At 42.5% G+C, this 18,970-nt stretch overlaps 1 protein-coding gene across 5 annotated transcripts in view; it reads right to left on the reverse strand.

Annotated features, from left to right (window-relative positions):
• Window positions 1–12,132, reverse strand: part of ZNF41 (zinc finger protein 41) — a 46,195-nt gene extending 34,063 nt beyond the window's left edge. The window contains exon 1 of one of the 5 annotated variants that reach the window (XM_045471017.1): window positions 11,969–12,132. The gene's annotated coding sequence lies outside the window, so the exon portion shown is untranslated. Of the gene's footprint in view, window positions 1–11,156; window positions 11,901–11,968 lie in introns of those variants that run through there. The other 4 variants (XM_045471014.1, XM_045471018.1, XM_045471016.1 and 1 more) reach the window with 4 other exon arrangements.
• Between the last annotated feature and the right edge of the window lie 6,838 nt (window positions 12,133–18,970).

Consider the following 18,970-nt stretch of genomic DNA (forward strand, 5'->3'; position numbering starts at 1 on the left):
TCTCAGGCATATAATCTTTTAATCCCTACTTGATGACCTAAGAATTGACCTTGGGCCTAGAACACTTCCTTCCCAAAAGACAAAGAGCTCACATAGCCTGTGTTGGGTTTATTGCCTTGTGTGGGAATATTTTTCCCTACTTCAGACTGAGTGTGTGCTGTTCCTTTTTAAAAAATTTTTTTATATGTTTGTTTATTTTTGAGAGAAAGAGAGACAAGAGACAGAGCATGAGCAGGGGACGGGCAGAGAGAGACTGAGACACAGAATCCGAAGCAGGGTCCAGGCTCCGAGCTGTCAGCACAGAGAGCCTGATGCGGGACTCTAACCCACAACGGTGAGATCATGACCTGAGCCAAAGTCCCAACTGATTGAGCCACCCAGGTGCCCCAGTGTGTGCTATTTCTTTCTGCTGAACTTTTGTACGTCAATGGCCCCCAGCTTTCAGTATTTCAGACTCTGCAAGGGAGGGGGTGAGGTGCTTCCACTGTGACATGAGAGGTGTGTGAATTGTATCTAAGTTAAGTTTAATTTCTATTTCCTTGCTAACTAATGGAGTGAAGGATCTTTTCTGATGCTTATTTGCCATTTGGCTGCCAGGGGACCTGCTAGCTATGAGAAAAGAATGCACACTCCTGATGCTGATCTCGCTCTGTCTCTTCTCCGTGTGAGTAAAGCATTGTTCCATTCCATGCTTGACTGTGTTATGTTTTCCTTGGTGACTCTGATACCAAAGTGCAGTGGGCAGAAGTGTTCGGAGTCCTCCCCTGGGATTGATAACCAGTGCCCAAGACACTGCTCCATAAACTAAAGGAGTGCCATAAGTGAAATTTATGGCACTAAAATGTTTACAAGTGAAAAGAGAAAAAGCCTCAAGTCAGTAATCTAAACTCTCATCTCAAGAAATTAGAAAAGAAGGGGTGCCTGGCTGGCTCAGTCGGTAGAGCATGCAACTCTTGAGCTCAGGGTCATGAGTTAGAGCCCCACGTTGGGTGTAGAGAGTACTCAGAAATAAAGTCCGAAAAAAAAAAAAAAAGAAATTAGAAAAGAAGAACAAAGCAAACCAAAGCCAACAGCAGAAAAGAAATAATAAAATAGGAGCAGGAATCAAGGACACTGAAAACAGAAAAACAATAGAGAAAAACAATCATAGGGCTGGTTTTCCAAAAAGAATAATAAAATAAACCTCTATTAATATTGATAACGAAAAAGTCAGAGACACAAATGATTACTATTAGGAAGGAAATAGGGGATATCACTATAGGCCCTGAAGACATCAAAAGAATAATAAAGAAATACAGTAATAAATTTGACAACTTATATGAAATGGACTAATTCCTCGAAAAGTACAAACTACCACAACTCTTCCACTATGAAACAGTTCATTTGAATAGCCTCATAACTATTAAGGAAACTAAATTTGTGATTTTAAAAATAATGCTTGAAATAGGTAGCCAGGGTGCCTGGGTGGCTCACTTAGTTGAGCATCCGACTCTCGATTTCAGCTCAGGTCATGATGCCAGGGTTGTGGGATTGAGCCCCACATCAGGCTCCACACGTGTGGAGCCTGCCTAAGATTCTCTATTTCTCTGTCTCTCTCTCTCTCTCTCTCTCTCTCTCTCTCTCTCTCCCCCTTGCTCGTGCACGCTCTCTCTCTCTAAAATTAAAAAAAAATTAAAAAGAAAAAAGAAATGTCTAGGCTAAAATGGTTTCACTGGAGATTTCCACAAACTTCTCAAGAAGAATTAACATCAGTCCCACTCCATCTCTTCCAGAAAATAGAAGAGAGAATTCTTAACTCATTCCCTAAAGCCTGATACCAAAATGAGACAAAGAGTACAAAAAATACACTGTTGATGTGCTAATGTTTTCCCACTGGGTTTATACCTGGTTTGCATAGCAAATTTTGCATTCTGTCATCAGCTGTATTTGAAAATAGGATGTTTCTTGATGAATTATTCTATTACCTAACCAAAAAGGTCTTAAAAAAAACTACAGACCAATATCCTTCATGAACATAGATGCAAAACTTCTTAACAAAATATTAGCAAATATAATTCAGCGATATACAAAGAGAATTGTACACCGTGACCAAGGGGGGTTATTGCAGGAATGCAAGATGAACTCAATATTTGAAAATTAATCAATGTAATCTACCATATTAACAGGCCAAAGAAGAAAAAATCACATGATCATATCAATCAATGCTGAAAAAGATTTTGACAAAATCCAACACCCATTCATGATAAAAAAGAAAAAAAAGAAAAACTCTTAGAACCTTGGAATAAAAGGAAACTTTGTCAACTTGACAAAAAAAGACCTACAAAAAAACTAGAACTAACATCATATTTAATAGTGAGAGACCGAATGTTTGTCCCCTAATATCAGGAACAATGCAAATATGTTGACTATTACCACTTTTTTTTTTAATTAAAAAATTTTTTATGTTTATTTATTTTTGAGAGAGAGAGAGAGACAGAGTGTGAGTAGGGGAGGGGCAGAGAGACAGGGAGACACAGAATCCAAAGCAGGCTCCAGGCTCTGAGCTGTCAGCACAGAGCCCGATGAGGAGCTCAAACTCATGAACTATGAGATCATGACCTGAGCTGAAGTCGGATGCTCAACCGACTGAGCCACCCAGGTGCCCCTCACCACTCTTATTCAATATAGTAATGAAAATTCTAGCCAGTGCAATAAAGCAAGAAAAAGGAATAAAAGGCATACAGATTGAAAAAGAAGAAATAATACTGACCCTATTTGCAGATAATATGATGGTCCTGATAGAAAATCCCTAGGAACTTACACAAAAACTTCTAGAAGTAATGACTTCAACAAGGTTATGGGACACAAGAACAATACACAAAAATCAGCTGTACTTTTATATACTACAAATGAACATGATGAAACAAATAAATACAATAATTTACATCACTCAGAAAATGAAATATTTAGGTGTAAATGTAACAAAACATGTATAGGGCTCGCATGCTGAAAACTAGAGAATGTTGATGTAAGAAATCAACAGAGATCTAAATAAATGGAGAGAGCTACTGTGTTTATGGTTTGGCAGCCTTAACATAGTAAAAATATCAATTCTCCACAAGTTGACATACAGACTTAATAGAATTCCTATTAAAATCTCGACAAGAAGTTTTTGTAGACATAGGCAAAGTTATTGTTTTCTTTTAAAATTTTTTTAACATTTATTTATTTTTGAGACAGAGAAACAGAGTGTGAGCAGGAGAGGGATAGAGAGAGAGGGAGACACAGTATCCGAAGCAGGCTCTAGGCTCCAAGCTGTCAGCACAGAGCCCAATGTGGGGCTCGAACTCACAAAACGTGAGATCAAGGCCTGAGCCAAAGATGAATGCTTCACTGACTGAGCCACCCAGGAGCCCCTCTTTTTAAAAAATGTTTATTTATTTATTTTGAGAGAGACAGCGAGCACAAGCGGGGGAGGGGGAGAGAGAGAGGGGGAGAAAGAATCCCCAACCAGGCTCTGCACTGTGAGCACAGAGCGCAACGTGGGGCTCGAACCCACAAACCATGACATCATGACCTGAGCCAAAACCAAGAGTCAGACCCTCAACCGACTGAGACACCCAGGAGCCCCTGGGCAAAGGTATTCTTAAATTTATGTGGGAGGACAAAGGATCTACAATAGCTAAAACATTTCTGACAAAGAAACAGGAGAAATCAATCTACCTGATTTCAAGACATTTTATTTAACTACAGGATTCAAGACAACGTGGTACTGATGAAGGGCAGACACACACATCAGTGACACTGAAGAGAGAACCCAGAAATAGCCCCACACAAGTAGAGCCAACTTTTTTTTTTTTTTTTTACAAAGGCGCAGAAACAATTCAATAGATGAAGGAAGGTCTTTTCAACAAATGGTGCCAGAGTAACTGGATCATTCATAAGGAAAAAACAAAATGAATCTCGATTGAAATGTCACACTTCATAAAAAATTAACCTGAAATGGATCATAGATTCAAATGCACAATGTAAAACTGTCAATGTGTTAAAAGACAACGTGGGGGGAAATCATCAGGACTTAAGGCTTAGTGAGACATCTTAGATACGACACCAAAAACATGATCAATAAGAGAAAATGCACATATATTTGATTTCACCAGATTAAAAACTGTAGCAAAAGGCACTGTGAGGAGGATGAAATGACAAGCTACAGACTTTGAGAAAGTATCTGGCAAAGACTCATAACTGCCACGTATGAAGGATTCTCAAAATTCAATACTGAAGGAACAAAACAATCCAGTTAGAAAATGGGCCAAAGACATGAAGAGATTTCACCAAACACGATATAGGGGACACAAATAAGCACCAGAGAATATGTTCAACATCCACAGACAAGCATATTCTAGAATTTCTATGGAAAGGCACAGCCCCTAGAATAGCGAAAGCAGTATTAATGGAGAAGAATAAGGTGGGAGTGAACAAAATAATGTGAGTATCGCACGCAGCTCTATGAGAATATAAAATGCGCAGCAAACATAAACTACCGAAATTAAACTTTTCTTTTTTTTTTTTTAATTTTTTTTTAACATTTATTTATTTTTGAGACAGAGAGAGAGAGAGCATGAACAGGGGAGGGTCAGAGGAAGAGGGAGACATAGAATCTGAAACAGGCTCCAGGCTCTGAGCTGTCAGCACAGAGCCTGACGCGGGGCTCGAACCCACAGACCGCGAGATCATGACCTGAGCCGAAGTCAGACGCTTAATCGACTGAGCCACCCAGGCGCCCCATAAACTACCGAAATTAATCCCCCCGCCCCCAAAGGCCGTTAAGACCAGTAACCAGAGAAAAGAAAATAATTACAATTTTCGGATTTTAAAAGACCAGTGCTGAATGTATATTGGTGCAGTCACTGTGGTAACAGTATAGAGATTCCTCAAAAAACTGAAAAACAGAAATACCATATGATTTGGTAATTCCACTACTGGGTATATACTCAAAGAAAATGAAAACACTAATTCAAAAAGATATATGCACCCCTATGTTTACTGAAGCATTATTTACGATAGCCAAGATATGGAAGCAACCCACGTGTCCATGCATGGATGAATGGACAAAGAAAATGGCTGAATCTTAAAGAAAATAATCTCTACGCCATTTTAACCTATAAAAAGATAGAAATCTCCTGGATTCCTGTTAAAAAGTGGCAGAACTGGGGCGCCTGGGTGGCGCAGTCGGTTAAGCGTCCGACTTCAGCCAGGTCACGATCTCGCAGTCCGTGAGTTCGAGCCCCGCGTCAGGCTCTGGGCTGATGGCTCAGAGTCTGGAGCCTGTTTCCGATTCTGTGTCTCCCTCTCTCTCTCTGCCCCTCCCCTGTTCATGCTCTGTCTCTCTCTGTCCCAAAAATAAATAAACGTTGGAAAAAAAAAAATTAAAAAAAAAAAAGTGGCAGAACCTTAATATCGACATATGCAAATATAGTACAAAGACAAGAAAAGTATAAACAGTTTTCTTCTAGTGGCAAAATTTTTAAATAAAATATTACTAACTCAAATCCAACCATGTCTCATAAGAAAAATTCCTCCTAGCCAAACAGAATTATCCCAGGAAGTCAAAGATGGGGCCACACCACATATCAGTATAATTCATTACAACAGTCAATTAAAGAGAACAACACCATAAGACTAGTAACATCAAAAAGCATCTGGGGGCGCCTGGGTGGTTCAGTCAGTTAAGCGTCCGACTTCAGCCCAGGTCATGATCTCGCGGTGAGTTCGAGCCCTGCGTCGGGCTCTGTGCTGACAGGTCTGAGCCTGGAGCCTGCTTCGGATTCTGTGTCTCCCCTCTCTCTCTCTGCCCCTCCCCTGCTCATGCTGTCTCTCTCTCACAAGAATAAACATTAAAAAAAAAAACATTTTTAAAAAAAGCATCTGGGGGCGCCTGGGTGGCGCAGTCGGTTAAGCGTCCGACTTCGGCCAGGTCACGATCTCGCGGTCCGTGAGTTCGAGCCCCGCGTCGGGCTCTGGGCTGATGGCTCAGAGCCTGGAGCCTGTTTCCGATTCTGTGTCTCCCTCTCTCTCTGCCCCTCCCCCGTTCATGCTCTGTCTCTCTCTGTCCCAAAAATAAATAAACGTTGAAAAAAAAAATTAAAAAAAAAAAAAAAGCATCTGACACAATTCAGGAGCCATTCCTAATAAAAATACAAATTAAAATGGGAACATAAAAAGCTACTTAAATATTATAATGGCTACCAAAAAATCACCAGAAAACATTATGCTAAAGAGTGCCCAGATCATAAAACTTAATATCATTAGGATGGTAATATTCTTCAAAACGATGTTCAGGTACAACATGACCCCTGTCAAAATCCAAGCTGGAATTTGTACAGAGGGTTCTAAGTGGATCTTAAAATTCATATGGAAATGCAAGGGACCCTGAATAGCCAAAATATTGAATAAGAACATAATTGGAGGACACACATTTCCCAATCTCAAAACTTACTACAGGAGCGCCTGGGTGGCTTAGCCGGTTGAGCGTCCGACTTTGGCTCAGGTCATGATCTCCTGTTCAGCACAGAGCCCACTTCAGATCCTCTGTCTCCCTCTCTCTCTGCACCTCCTCTGCTTTTGCTCTCTTAAAGATAAATAAAACATTTAAAAAAATCTTACTACAAAGCTACACAAACCAATACAGTGTGGTATTGGCAGAAGGGTAGACATATAGATAAATGAAATAGAATTGAGAGTTCAGAAATAAACCCTTATATTTACAGTCAATTGCTTTTAGATGAGCGCCCCGATATAATTCAATAATTCGTGCTACAAAGTCAACCACCAAGAAAGTGAAAAGATACCCACAAGATGGGAGAAAACAAATGCAAGTCACATAGCTGACAAGGGACTTGCATCCAGAATGTATAAAGAATGTTTACAACTCGGGGCGCCTGGGTGGCGCAGTCGGTTAAGCGTCCGACTTCAGCCAGGTCACGATCTCGCGGTCCGTGAGTTCGAGCCCCGCGTTGGGCTCTGGGCTGATGGCTCAGAGCCTGGAGCCTGTTTCCGATTCTGTGTCTCCCTCTCTCTCTGCCCCTCCCCCGTTCATGCTCTGTCTCTCTCTGTCCCAAAAATAAATAAACGATGAAAAAAAAAATTAAAAAAAAAAAAAAAGAATGTTTACAACTCAATAATAAAAAAAGATCAAATCACTCAATTAATAATAGGCAAAGGATTTGAACTGATATTCCTTCAAAGAAGATACACAAATGGGCAAAAAACACATGGTCAGTGATTACGGGCTGCTATAATGAACTACCACAGACTGGGCAGTTTAAACAACAAACATTTCTCACAGTGCTGGAGATGGGGAAGTCCAAGATCAAAGCATCAGTAGATCTGGTATCTGGTGAGAACTGCTTCTTGGTTCATAGATGGCCATCTTCTTGCTGTGTCCTCACATGGCAAAAAGGGGGAAAGGATTCTCTGGGGTCTCTTTTATAAGGGTGCTAATCCCATCAGGAGAGCTCCACCCTTATGACCGAATCATTTCCCAAAGGCCTAATCTCCTAATACCATCACATTGGGAATTAGGATTTCAACATATGAGTTTTGGGGGGCACCCAAACATTCAGTCCATTGCACACACGAAAAGGTATTCAATATCAGTAGTCACTAGAGACATAGAAATCAAAACCACAATGAGATACCACTTCACACCCACTAGGATGGCTAGAATAAAAGAAGAAAGGGGTGCCTGGGTGGCTCAGTAGGTTGAGCGTCTGACTCCAGCTCAGGTCATGATCTCACGGTTCGTGAGTTCAAGCCCCACATCGGGCTCACTGCTGTCAGCACAGAGCCTACTTCAGATCTTCTGTCCCCCTCTCTCTCTGCCCCTTCCCAACGTGTGCTCTCTCTCAAAAATAAATAAATCTTAAAAAAAAAAAACAGTAGAATAAAAGAAGACAGTAACAAGTGTTGGTGAGGGTGAGACTAATTGGAACCTTCATACATTCCCAGTGGGGTGTAAAATGGCACAGCCATTTTGAAAAACAGTTTGGCAATTCCACTCCCATTCATTCACTCAACACTTAATGAGTTCCACTCCCAAGAGACATGAAAATTTATGTCCACACAAAAACTTGTACACAAATGTGTACTCAATAACTGTTGAGTGAATGAGTGAATGAATGAATGAATGAACACCTTTCACTTTCAAATTAGTAACAAAACAGGGATTCCCTCTATCGACTATCATTTAACATTATTCCAAAAGCTCTGGCTAGTGTAAGAGAAGGCAAGGTAATGTACATAAATATTTGGAAGGAAGAGAGAGTATTATTGTTAATTGGATGGACTGATATTCTATCTAGGAAAACGAAGAGACTATAAAAAGCAACTAGAATTCACATGAGAATCTAATGATTGCATTGGATAAGAAATAAAATACAAAAAAGAAAAAGAAAAATTGACAGATTTTTTTTTTCTACGGAAATAGAAAAAATATGCTCTTCACCCTGGTGACAAAAACAAATGTAAAATATCTAAGAATGTAATTTTTTTTTAAGAAAAAGGTGCTGGGTCTATAAGAAGAAAACTATGAAATACTATAGCTTTAATGGTCATTTTGAAACAAAATAAAATGGTCTTAACATTCAAATGGAAGAATAAATGCTAAGAAAGAAAAAGAACAGTGAGGGGACTAGCACTGTTGGCTATTAAAGTATTTCTAAAGTCAATACAATTTTTTGAAAGGGAGTAGATACATATATCAGAAGGAAACATAGAGCTCAGAAACAGAGTGATACACATTTAAAAATTTTTGTGACGGGGCACCTGGGTGGCTCAGTCGGTTGGGCGTCCAACTTCCGTTCAGGTCATGATCCTGTGGTTCATGGGTTCGAGCCCCGCGTCAGGCTCTGTGCTGACAGCTCGGAGCCTGGAGCCTGCTTTGGATTCTGTGTCTCCCTCTCTCTCTCTCTCTCTCTCTCTGTCCCTCCCCTGCTCATGCTCTGCCTCTCTGTCTCAAAAATAAATAAACATTAAAAAAAATAATAAAATTATTCTAAAAAATAAAAAATTTTGTGACAAAAGAGGCATTTAATTGAGTTAGAAAAGTATATTCCTTTAATGATTGGTGCTGGCAAATTTCCTATCCAAATGGAAGATACAAACACTGATCTCATCTCACATCATACACCAGAGTAAATTTCAGTTTGATTGAAATTTAACTTTAAAAATTAAAACAATAAAAATGTTAAACTTAAGGCATATATATATTTATTTTTTTAAGGCATGTATTTATGGAAGCGCAAAGCAGGAAGAGTTCAGTAGGCAAGACAATACTCATAATATGAAAAGGAAAAAGAGAGCTCTAATCAGATGATTATTTTTTTCTATGTGAAGACATCTTTCAAAAATCAAGATATAGGGGCGCCTGGGTGGCGCAGTCGGTTAAGCGTCCGACTTCAGCCAGGTCACGATCTCGCGGTCCGTGAGTTCGAGCCCCGCGTCGGGCTCTGGGCTGATGGCTCAGAGCCTGGAGCCTGTTTCTGATTCTGTGTCTCCCTCTCTCTCTGCCCCTCCCCCGTTCATGCTCTGTCTCTCTCTGTCCCAAAAATGAATAAACGTTGAAAAAAAATTTAAAAAAAAAAAAAAATCAAGATATAAAGAGAGATCGAGGGGAAAAAAATCACAGTAAATGACAGAAGGTTAATATTCACAAATTAGAAAGACAAACCACCTGAAGGGAAAAAAGAGCAAGGAATATGAAAACTTTAAAAAAATAGATTTTGGGGCACCTGGGTGGCTCAGTCAGTTAAGTGTCTGAGTCTTGATTCTGGCTCAAGTCATGATGTCACAGTTGGTGGGATGGAGTCCTGCATAGGGCTCTGCGCTGATGGCATGGACCCTGGCTTGGGTTCTCTCTCCCTTTCTTTCTGCCCCTTCCCCACTAACTCTCTCTGTCTCTCTCTCTCTCAAAAAAAAAAAAAAAAAACATTGAAAAATACATTTCAATGGCGAATAAATACGAGAAGATATTCAACCACTAGTTGCCAGGAAAATGCACATCAAAGTAAAACAAGAACTAGGTACCATTTACTTTATGAAACTAAAGACAAATACCATTCTGTTTGGCTCTCAGAATGGGGAAAATGAAGAAAAGCAGCAATATTCAGTGTAGGAGACAATATTAGAATGAGCCCTTTGAGTATAGTTTAGAAATCAATAACCAAAATGTCAACTCTTGGGGAAATTGAAATCTCCTATCTAAATATGAGGGTCAGAGAGAAAACTGCAACACAAATCAGAAAACGTTAGAAGTAAACTACAGTGAAAATGTTACACATCAAAATGCGTTACACGGAGCTAAAGCGTTCTTAGGGGAAAATTCATCAACTTAATGCTTACATTATAAAAGAAAATGATTGAATGTTAACGAGATAAGCATTCAAGTCAGGAATTTAAAAAGACGCGTGAAAGAAAAAAAAAAAAACCCAAAGAAGATAAATAATGAAACCAAGGGGAGACATTAATGACTTAGAAGAAAAAGATACAGGAGGCCCAACAAAGTCAAAGTGGGGTTCTGAAATCATCCCATGTCAGTTTCAGACCACCTATCACTGACTGACTCCATGAAGCATCATATCTGATTCCCTTGGCCCCTCTGTCACTAGTCCCAAATAAATGCATCAATGACACCACAGAAACCTTGACCATCCACTCAATAAATCCCATCACGCACCTCATAGACCATGCAACACTCACCTCGCGGTCGGAATCACTCATTCATTCATTCATTGATTCTTCAATACTCACCCCACAAACTCGCCACCATTTACTCCACAGACCATTTCATTACTCCCTAAAGGCCCTCATCACTCACCCACTGAACTCCAATCAGTCATCTTGCAGACCCCCTATCACTTACCCCACCAACCCGCTATGACTTACCCCTCAGAACTCCCATCATTGTTCCACAGACCTCCATCACTTACTCTACAGACCCCCTCAGTGACCTGTGAGAGTCGTCACCACTCACCCCGTAGACTCCTCATCGCTCACCTCATAGACCCGCCAATAGTCACCCCACAGTTCTCCCATCACTCATCCCACAGACCACCCATTTTATTTTCCCCGTTGACCCCATCACTCACCCCCAAACCCTTGTCACTCCCTCTACACACCTCCTCCCTAGGGACCTCAGAGAAGCCTCATCATCAGTGGCCCTAAAGAGTACCATCACTGCGTACGAAATCCATGGAAATCCATGTCGTAACAGCCTCATAATCATATCAATTGCTTTACTGGCCCAACTGTGCCGCCTCTGTTAAACTCCGTCCCGGGCCCCTAAGTGTTGAAACTACCTCTGAGGGACTCTTCCGTGTCTGGACTTCCCCGTGCACATGCTCAGTGTCAGCTTGGGAGCGGCCGGCCGCCCGCAACCCCACGGGGTGCACTCGCGAGGTGCCAGCGCGTGTGCGCGTGTCGGAGGAGAGGCGGGCTTTCAAGTGTTCTTTAGTGACTTTGTCAGGCAACTAACATGGCTGTCCCCTCGGGAGTGTCTCTACGGGAGTCGCCATCTTGGAAGGGTGGTCATTTCGGCCGCGGGGCCGCCGGGTCCCAGGCCCGATCCGCCCCTGCGGGAGCTGCCGGGGAGAGCGAGCCGGCCGGAGCGCGCGCTGGGCCGCCGGGACTCCTCCCGCCGCGGGGCCGCATCCTCCCTGGCGGCCGCCCGGGCGCAGGCCCTGCCCAGCGCTCAGGGGGCCCCGCCCTCGGGCCGCATCCCCCGGGGGTGGGGGTGGGGAGCCGCGGCGTCTTCAAAAGCCGCTGGGCCACCCTCCGTCTCCCGCCGCCCCGTCCGCGCTGGCAAGACACCGCGGAGCGGCAGGCCCAGAGATCGGCCCGCCCCCGCCCCCGCCCCGGCCTCCACCCCGGCTCCCCCGCTCGGGGGAACGGAAAAGGCCCCGGACCGCCCGGGGCGCCGCGACATGCCCACCTGCCGGCGCTTCTGTCCGCCCCGTCGGCTGAGGGCATCGCCGGGCTCCTCGACTGTCACCGACCCTGGGTGGTTCCCACGGGGTGGGGGGAATAGTACGTGTCAGATTTAGGCCAGGAAGCGGAAGTCGCCCGCAGCGAGAGTTTAACCACTCTGGGCGCGGGGAGCGGAGGTGATTTAGCGCCAGGGACCAAGTGTCTGCGGAGCAACTAATTGCGGGACCTGTGACATCAGTGGTGGGGCATTTCCTCCAGTTTAAAAAAATCGAGGCATCGACCTTCCTGGCCTCCTTATATAAGCATTAAGGCTAAAAAGTACCAAAGATCCGAGTTTTGATTTATTTCCATCCGTGTTCGGTTTCAAGTGCTCATTTGTAAATCCCCCCCCCTTTTAATCCATGAATTATTGACAAGTCCATTGTCCAACTTGCAAAACTTCAGGACACGCAGGGTAACGGAATGGGTACTTTATTCAGACTGCTGCCCACAGGCAGAACAGCCCAGCCCAGAGTTTCCTGGAGCCTGGGGAGTTTTATAAGAGGAAGGAAACAAAAGCGGCCGAGTGCCAGCTGCACGTTTGGTGGGCTTTGGTCCACACGTGTCGAAAGAAATGCTGCCCCGAAGGAGCTGTTTGCGATTTGACTCATCTCAGTCTGTCACATACTCCTCTAAAAATTTAACGACTCCACAGCGGATTTAGAGAGAGTGCAGCAAATTTGACAGTTCCTTACACCGTTTTTCATTTTCCCAAACACCAAGATAATCCAATGTTACTGATTTCTAACCTAATTGCATTGTGGTCTGGGAACATTGTCTGAATGATGTTGAGTGTTTGAAATTTGTTGAAACTTGTCTTAAGGCTCAAGTATGGGCCCAGTTTTCAAAGATGTTTCATCTCTTCATTGAAAAGACGGTTATTTTGGGGCGCCTGGGTGGCTCCGACTTTGACTCCGCTCACGATCTCATGGTTTGTGAGTTTGAGCCCAGTGTATGGCCCTGTGCTGACAGCTCACAGCCTGGAGCCTGCCTTGGATTCTGTGTCTCCCTCTCTTTCTGCCCCTCCCCTGCTTGCGCTCTCTTTCTGTCTTTCAAAAATGAATAAACATAAAAATTTTTTTTTAAAGAAAAAATGGCTATTTTCCAGTTGTGGCATTTAGCGTATGTGTTTGTTGGCTCAAGCTTGTTAGTTGGGTCTTTAAAAATGTGTTATTTTGTTCACCTGGGTGGCTTAGTCCGTTGAGCCTCTCACTCTTGATTTCCGATCAGGTCACGATCTCAGGGTTCCAGATGGTCCTGTGATGGAGCCCACAGCATGGAGCCTGCTTGGGATTCTCTCCCTCCCCTGTGTGCACATGAGTGCACATGTGCTTGCTCTCTCTCTCTCTCTCAAAAATAAATAAATACTTTTTAAAAATGTGTTATTTCCTTCCTGATGACTTTCTTCTTTGTGCGCTGAGTTCCTAGAAAGGAGAGAGATTCTCCCACTGTATTGCTAAGTCAGGTTTTCATTGTGCTAGTCAACTTTTGCTTCCTATATTTTGAAGTTTGTTATTAAATTTAGGTAAGGATATTTTGTTGTCGAATAGATACAGCCAAATCACTTTCCCAAAAGACTGTACCATTCCTACTCCCACCAGCAACATATGAGTTCACGGAGGCAAATTTTCTCAGCCCTGGATGTTGATGCTGTCTTTAATGTTTGCCAATCTGGGGGCTAGTAGTACTTAATTTGCTTTAATTTGCTTTTTCCTGATTACTAGTGCAACTGAGGATCTTTTCCTGTTTGTTGACCACTTAGATTTTCTCTTCTGTAAGTCTTCATATCCTTTGTCCAATTTACTTTGATTTGTGGTTTTCTTATCCGTTTGTAGAAGCTCTTTGTGCATTAGGGATATCAACCCTTTGTGAGTTGCATTGTAGTATTTCCCCCTTCACTCTTTTTCTCCTTTGCATTTTATAGGTGTCCTTTGATATGTAATTAGAAAAATGTATTCTCTCATCAGAAATGTCTACGCTTTCCTTCCTGGCTTCTGTATTTCCTGTCTAGCGTGGTCCTCCTCCTCCGTTCCAGGTAGGCTTAAAAAGATAGTCTTAATATTTATTTGATTTGTATTGCTTTAATTGTTTCTACTTAAACCTTTAATCTAGTTGGAATTTACTGTGGCCTACGGTATGAGGTCAAGGTCAAGCTTTGTTTTTGCTGCGTCAAAAACAAGTCGTGACTTAGACTGGGAGATATTAATTATAAAGACTGTTGCAAATAGGGAGAAAGCTTCCACTTCAGAAATCTGCAATTATCTCCAAACCAAACAAAAAGGCTTCTCCTTTATAGATAGGGTAAGGGGGAGGCAAGCCGAGCTAAGCAGAATCTGTAAGAGGAGAAGCTGCTTAAGCAGGGGAATGGCCAGTAGGATCTGACTGGAAAGTGCCCACTGTGGTCAGTGGATTCCCACCCAGGAGAGGCTGAGAAGAGGGAGCAGTGTTCCACATGTTCTTGTGTTTTCTCAGGGGCGGGGACGAGCAGAGTTCAGGAGCCTGTAGGAAAGAGAGGAGCTCAACTGAAGTTTGGCTACCAGCATCTTGTTCTGATTAAATCAGTATTTCTGAGGCAAGGAATGGGAATTTGGAAGGTGTCTGTCCTTGTCGTAGGTAAACAACAGGAGCATCCATGAGTCCTAAGTCACGTAGGGAAGGGGAGTTTTTTGCAGTAAGCTGTTTTCCAGGATCACAAGGTTCAGGTAAAATTCAGCAGTAGGGGCCCCTGGGAGGCTCAGTTGGTTGAGCGTCCGGCTTCGGCTCAGGTCATGATCTCACGGTTTGTGAGTTCGAGCCCCGCGTCGGGCTCTGTGCTGACAGCTCAGAGCCTGGAGCCTGCTTCGGATTCTGTGTCTCCCTCTCTCTCTGCCCCTCTCCTGCTTGCACTCTGTCTCACTCACTCTCTCTCTCAAAAATAGATAAACATTAAAAAAATAAAATAAAAAAGATATTAAAAAAAATTCAGCAGTATCAGCTGGCACTGTTCATGGGACACACTGTCCTGTATCCACTGAATGAAATATCACTTTTGTCATACAACATTGCAAGTATGTTTTGTTTGATCTGAACTCTGTTGTGTCTCTGTAACCGAATTTCAAAGGATTTTTGTTTCTTGCGAATTTACTTTTCTAAGAACTCCCTGAAGTTTGAGATGGAGTTTCAAAATGAATGTTGGGGTGCCTGGGGGGCTCAGTCCATTAAGCGTCCGACTTTTCGTTTCTGTTCAGGTCATGATCTCATGGTTCGTGTATGCAAACCTTACATCGGGCTCTATGCTGACAACCCAGAGTCTGCTTGGGATTCTCTCTCTCTCTCTCTCTCTCTCTCTCTCTCTCTCAAACTAAATAAACAATACAAAACTATTGGGATTCTGATTGGAGCTTATTACCCTAATATAATAGTTTGGGAAGAGTTACTGTTTTTTATTTCATGTGTCTCTATTTGATTATGTCATATACTGCAATGACATTTTGTAGTCTTCTTATAAGTCCATCGTCTTTTTTGGTTAAATTTGTTCTGGGGCGCCTGGGTGGCGCAGTCGGTTAAGCGTCCGACTTCAGCCAGGTCACGATCTTGCGGTCCGTGAGTTCGAGCCCCGCGTCAGGCTCTGGGCTGATGGCTCAGAGCCTGGAGCCTGTTTCCGATTCTGTGTCTCCCTCTCTCTCTGCCCCTCCCCTGTTCATGCTCTGTCTCTCTCTGTCCCAAAAATAAATAAACGTTGAAAAAAAAAATTAAAAAAAAAATTTGTTCTTAGGTATTTACCATACCTTCGTTGTAATTGTCAAGACTTATGTTGGCTAATCCTATCTGTGTACTGTTAGTATAGGATGAAAATACCTATTTTTATAATTTTATCTTGTATCCAGCCCCTTACCAAAACTACCTACCAATTCTGGTAGCTTCTTAGTATAGTCGCTAAAGTTTTCTAATTGTACAGTGATATCAGATACAGATAATATTCTCTCTTTTATCCAATATTTAGTGTGATTATTTCTTCTTTTTTATTGTGTTAGCTGTTCAGGACAGTAGCTCATGTGGCTCATGTGGCTCTTTAAATTCATTAGGAAACAGACTCTTAATTATAGAGAACAAAGTGGTGATTACCAGAGGGGAAGGGGTGGGGGATGAGTTAAATAAGTGATGGGGATTAAGGAGTGCACTTGTCATGATGAGTGCCGGGTGATGTATGGGAGTGTTGAATCACCTGAAACTAATATAACACTGTATGTTAACTAACTGGAATTAAAATAAAAACTTTAAAAGCCTAAATAAACAAACAAATAAATTTAAATTTATTTAAGCCAAATAAATTAAAATTCAGTTTCTTAGTTACCTAGCCACATTTCAGATGTTCAATAGCTACATATGGCTAGTGGCTACTGTCTTGGGCAGCACTAAATATAAAACATTTCTGGACAGTGGTATTGGACAATGTTGAAATACAGCCTTCAAAATAATGTAGAGGGGCGCCTGGGTGGATCGGTGGGCTAAGCATCCGATATTGGCTCAGGTCATGATCTCATGGTTTGTGGGTTCAAGCTCTGCATTGGGTTCTGTGCTGATAGACCAGAGCCTGGATCCTGCTTCGGATTCTGTATCTCCCTCTCTCTCTGGCCCTCTCCCACTTGCACTCTGTCTCTCTCTGTCTCTCTCTCTCTCTCAAAAATAAATAAACATTAAACAAATATTAAGAAAACAGGGGAGCCTGGGTTGCTCCGTCCGTTAAGCGGCCGACTTCGGCTCAGGTCATGATCTCATGGTCCGTGGCTGCTTCAGAGTCTGTGTCTCCCTCTCTCTCTGCCCCTCCCCCATTTGCACTCTGTCTCTTTCTGCCTTTCAAAAATGAATAAATGCTAAAAAAATAAAAAAATAAAAAAATTAAGAAAACAAAAACAAACCCAAAATAATGTTGAATAATACATGTAGTAGAGAGCATCCCTATCTTGTTGCCAATTTTAATGGAAATAATTTAAACATTTTACCATTTAGTATAAAGTTTTCAGGTGATTTTTGGAAAACGGTTGTGTTAATTTTAAGTAGTTTCCCTCTATTGCTATTTTGAGTTTTTAATCATTCATGTAATGGCTACTGAATTGTACCATATACTTTTGAAATATTAATAGCATTATATAGCTTTTCTAAAGTATTGATGTAATGAATTATGTTGACTGACTTATAAATATTAAACCATACTAGCATTTCTAGAATCATCTTCTTTTTAATTTTTTTTTATTTGAGAGAGAGGGGGGAGAGAGAGAGAGTGTGTGTGTGTGTGTGTGTGTGTGTGTGTGTGTGCAAGCTGGGGAGAGGGGCAGAGAGAGAGAGAGAGAGAGAGAGAGAGACAATCTCAAGCAAGCTCCACACTCAGCACAGAGCCCGACATAGGTAGGACTCGATCCTATGACTGTGGGATCATGACCTGAGCCAAAGCAAGAGTCCAAATTTTGGCTCAGGCCATGATCTCATGGCTCACGAGTTCGAGCCCCATGTCAGGCTCTGTGCTGATCTCTTGGAGCCTGGAGCCTGTCTCCAATTCTGCATCTCCCTCTCCTTCTGCTCCTCCCCTACTCACGCTCTGTCTCTCCCTCTCAAAAACAAACAAACATTAAAAAAATAAGCTGAGTAGTTTTATAACTGTCTTTTGGTTTTAGGACTCTGACAGCCTTTCTTCACGTTATTCTATCTTTGTCCCTTTTGGTCCACACTGGCAGTGTTTCTGACGGTCCAACATTCTCAAAAACCTTGCAGGTCTCCCGTGTATGTCACAGGGATTCACATCATTAGAGAAGAGGAACGTCCACAGGTTTTTCTTCATTAATCCCCTCTCTACTCCTGGCTTCTGCTGTGAAGGTTGAGGGGCTCCATGAATCACATGCTTAATCTCTTCAGTACTAGCAGAAGGTTGTATGGCCACACCCTTGGCCCCATCTCCAGAACATGCTTTCCTGACAGTGAATCTCCTAATTTTAGCACCTTCTGCAATCTTGATAGGCTGAGGATTTCCCAAATCATCAAGTGCTGGCTCCTTTTTACTCAGTAGTTCTTCCTTCAGTTTCTCTCCTCTCACTTTTTACTATAAGCAGCAAGTAAAAACCAGGCTGCACCTTCAACACTTCGCTTAACAATTTCCTCAACTAGGGGCGCCTGGGTGGCTCAGTCGGTTGAGCGACCGACTTCGGCTCAGGTCACGATCTCACGGTTTCTGAGTTCAAGCCCCGCATCGGGCTCTGTGCTGACAGCTTGGAACCTGCTTCGGATTCTGTCTCCCTCTCTCCCTGCCCCTCCCTTGCTCACACTCTGTGTGTGTGTCTCTCTCTCTCAAAAAGAAATAAACATTAAATTTTTTAAAATTTCCTCAGCTAATAAAACTCAACACCCAAAACCAAATAATCCCGTTAAAAATGGGCAGAAGACATGAATAGACATTTTTCCAAAGACATCCAGATGGCCAACAGACACATGAAAAGACGCTCCCCATCACTCATCGTCAGGGAAATGCAAATCAAAGCCACGATGAGCTACCACCTCACACCTGTCAGAATGGCTAAAGTCAACAACACAAGAAACAACAGGCGTTGGCAAGGATGTGGACAAAGGGGAATTCCTCGTGGTAGGAATGCAAACTGGTGCAGCCATTCTGGAAAACAGTATGGGGATTTCTGAAAAGGTTACGCACTACCCTCCAAGCCATCAATTGCACTACTAGGTGTTTACCCAAAGGACACAAAAATACTGATTCGAAGGGGTACATGCACCTTGATGTTTATAGCAGCATTATCAACAATAGCCACATTATGGAAAGAGCCCAAATGGCCATTGACTGGCGAATGGACAAAGAAGTGGTAAATATGTACAATGGAATATTATGCAGCCATAAAAAGAACAAAATCTTGCCATTTGCAGCAACGTGGATGGAGCCAGAAAGTATAGTGCTAAGTGAAATAATCGGAGAAAAACAAATACCGTA

The sequence above is a fragment of the Leopardus geoffroyi genome, chromosome X, assembly GCF_018350155.1.
Source record: "Leopardus geoffroyi isolate Oge1 chromosome X, O.geoffroyi_Oge1_pat1.0, whole genome shotgun sequence".
In the NCBI taxonomy this organism is placed as follows: domain Eukaryota; kingdom Metazoa; phylum Chordata; class Mammalia; order Carnivora; family Felidae; genus Leopardus; species Leopardus geoffroyi.